The sequence below is a fragment of the Dipodomys merriami genome, unplaced genomic scaffold (genome assembly GCF_024711535.1).
Source record: "Dipodomys merriami isolate MVZ:Mamm:240054 unplaced genomic scaffold, mDipMer1.0.p SCAF_986, whole genome shotgun sequence".
Lineage (NCBI taxonomy): Eukaryota > Metazoa > Chordata > Mammalia > Rodentia > Heteromyidae > Dipodomys > Dipodomys merriami.
The window spans coordinates 278,332-281,705 of NW_027206608.1; the positions used below are offsets into that span (position 1 = coordinate 278,332).

The window sequence follows — 3,374 nt, forward strand, 5'->3', positions numbered from 1 at the left end:
CATATAAAGATTTAAAAAATCACATTGTACGTTATAATTACGTTAGAAACAACAGCAAGAAAGAAAAAAAAAAAAAACCCGTGTTCCTATCTTGAAGTTCATTTAGCTTAACATTACCTTATCTAGTCATATGCACATAGTTTTTTTTTTTTTTTTTTTTTTTTTTTTTTTACCATTACTGCTTATACCAGACATATATTTACTTAATGCTAATAAGGGATACCATGGGTCCTATGATTCTTTGGATTTGCATTTTTTCCATTTCGTAACAAATTGGGTGATGTCATTCATTCTGATGGATGATAGAATTCCCCCCACACACACACACACCATTTTCTTGATGCATTCATCTCCTGAGGGGCATCGGGGTTTGTTCTATATCTTAGCTATGGTAAATAATGCTGCAATGAACATAGTTGTGCTGGTAGTTTTAGTATCATCTTGTTTGTGTGGATCATTTCGGTGAATGCCCAAAAGTGGGATTGGTGGGTCATAGGGGAGCTCTATGTGGAATCTTTTTTTTGTGTGTGAAAATATTGTACAGAGGGGTTACAATTACATGGGCAAGATAATGAGTAAATTTCTTATTAAGCATTGTGGCCTCCTTCTTTGTTTCCCCTTCCCATCCCTTCCCATCTTCCTCCTGCCCCCCCATCCAATCTTCCCTGCTCCCCCACCCCCACCAAAGTTGTAAAGTTTATTTTCGAGTTGTACATCTCATTGTTGCAATTGGTCCTCCTGTATCCCTATTTAAACGATTTGTTTTTCTCCTTCCCCTCCACAAATTATAACTACATCAAATACAGTGAAAGCAGGGGTTATTCTGTGGGGGAGGGACATACAAAGCAACAAAGAAATAATCTTATAAATGTGTTAAAATCAATTGCATGAAAAAAAACATGTGAATACATATATTAGGGTTCATTTACCTGACATCAACTTATCTGAACTTTTCTGCTTGACTCAGACCTATACTAGATACTGCAAATAAGGGAAACCATGGGACCTATGTTTCTTTGGGACTGGTTTATTTTGCATAATAGAATTTTTTCCAAGTTTTTCCATTTCCTAACAAATGGGGCAATATCATTCTTTCCGATGGAGGCATAGAATTCCATTGTGTATATATACCACATTTTCTTGATCCATTCATCTACTGAGGGGCATCTTGGTTGGTTCCATATCTTAGCTATAATAAATAGTGCTGCAATAAAAATATTCGTGCTGGTAGCTGTAGTGTGGTCTTGTTTGTAAACATTTGAGTAAATACACAAAAGTGGGATTGCTGGGTCATAGGGGAGCTCTATGTTGAATCTTTTGAGGAACCTCCATACTACTTTCCAAAGTGGTTGAACAAGTTTACACTCCCACCAAGAATGCAGTAGGGTTCCCTTCTTTCCCCATCCCCTCCAGCATCTGTTGTAAAAATGTGGACCGCCTCACGAATTTGTATGTCATCCTTGCACAGGGCCCATGCTAATCTTCTGCGTATTGTTCCAATTTTAGTGTATGTGCTGCCGAATTGAGAACAGACCATTTTTTATATATAAAGTGTAATTGATTTTCTTAAACTAGATAATTCAACAAAAAGTAAGTTCAAAAGTATTGTCGTGAAATTTTAGAACTATATATTTCTTACATAAGCACACATTTAAGAATAAAGTCAAGATTGATAATGTCAAAAACAAAATAATTCCGTATATTAGTTGTTCAAGAGATGTGTAGCTAGAGGAAATCAGTTATTCTATACAAGTCACCTGTCATAATGAACACTGCAGCAAGTGTTATAGTTTGTTAAAAATTTTAATGTTTTGGGCTGGGAAGGTGGATCAATGGTAGAGCACTTGCCTTGCTTGCATGAGGCCCATGGTTCTATTCCTCAGCACCACATAAGCAGAAAACAAAAGCCGGACATGGTGCTGTTGTGGCTCTAGTGGTAGAGTGCAAGCCTTGAGCTGAAGAGCTGAGGGATAGTACTCAGGCCCAGAGTTCAGGACTCACGACTGGACCTTCCTCCAAAAAATTTAATGTTCTAAATATGTTTAATTTTGGGAATTTGCTTATATATGCCAAAATTAAGACTTTTTGTCAGGTCATAAAACTTTTCCATAAAGTATTTAAGATTTATGGTACCAGACATATACTACTAAGTATGTCCAATTCAGAGTTTATAGAAACGCTACTAATGAGAAGTTGCAAAGTCTTGTGTAAAGAAACAGAGCAAAGAATTAAGACTTTTACTACAAAGCTTCTGTTACAACTTTAGGGCTTCCTTTCTTTATATGTTAGTGAGGAACAAATGATGACATAAGCCATATATAAATTATGAGATGAGAAATAAATAGTAATCTTAGAGGGCAACTTTAAAGACTTCTCATAGCCTATACAATTCATTGAACATCATAATTTTAGCCAGTTTTAAATGTACAGGAATATCAGAAATAGTAAAATCTAATATGTAGTACACTTGAAATACTGGAAACACTGGTATTTGGTTTTTTATTTTATTAATCATTAATATTTAATTATTGCTTTTCTTTATTTGTAGCATTGTTTTCTTGTTATAATATAATACAAATTTTTGTAAGTCGTCATTACGAGGTACTTTGAGAATGTTACTAGGATGGCCAAACTATTTTTTACAGGTGCATGTGAATTTACAAATTTACAAAATTAACGCAATATTGATTAAAAATTTTCTCAAGTAGAGTCTGAATCAGGAGTGTTGATAAATGTCCACACCGAAAATCTTAGCCCTAGGCTGAATCAGTGGTATTACAGAGTTGAGGCCACAAAAGTGACTAATGTGTTTTGGTTAGTTTTTTGTTTTTGATTTTGTTGGTTGGGGGGCTTGAACTCTGGGTCCTGGATCCTGTCCCTCAGCTCTTCAGCTCAAGGTTAGTGCTACCACTTGAGCCACAGCACCACTTCTGTCTTTTTCTCCTTATGTGATGCTGAGGAATCAAACCAAGGACCTCATGCATGCAAAGCAAGCACTCTACCCCTGAGCCACTGACCCAGCACCTGAGAGACTGTATTTTAAAACACTCATCTAAACAACATTTGCTTTCTGCTTTGGGTTATATAATGAAATATATGAATAACTTTTTATATTTTTATGTATTGTCATACTTCTAAATTTATACTAACTTCAGCCACTTTGTCCATTTAAAAGTCATGAAATATCTCTGAGTGTTTGCTTCTGTGAAGATTGTTTTTGCATTTATATTTTCTTCTGAGTAATCTTTATTTTTTATCAAAATCACTTTATATTTTATGTTGATGGGTTATCATATATCAAATATCTTCAAATGTACCTGTAGAGTCTAAAGATTTCAGTATGAATATTCTCATACAGCTCTTGTTCATCTGTT

General features: G+C 35.0%; 1 non-coding gene across 1 annotated transcript; it reads right to left on the reverse strand.

Moving 5' to 3' along the window:
• Positions 1-1,423: 1,423 nt before the first annotated feature.
• On the reverse strand, positions 1,424-1,530 carry LOC138822095 (U6 spliceosomal RNA). The gene has a single exon (XR_011370345.1). It is a non-coding gene; the product is annotated as a U6 spliceosomal RNA (small nuclear RNA).
• Between the last annotated feature and the right edge of the window lie 1,844 nt (positions 1,531-3,374).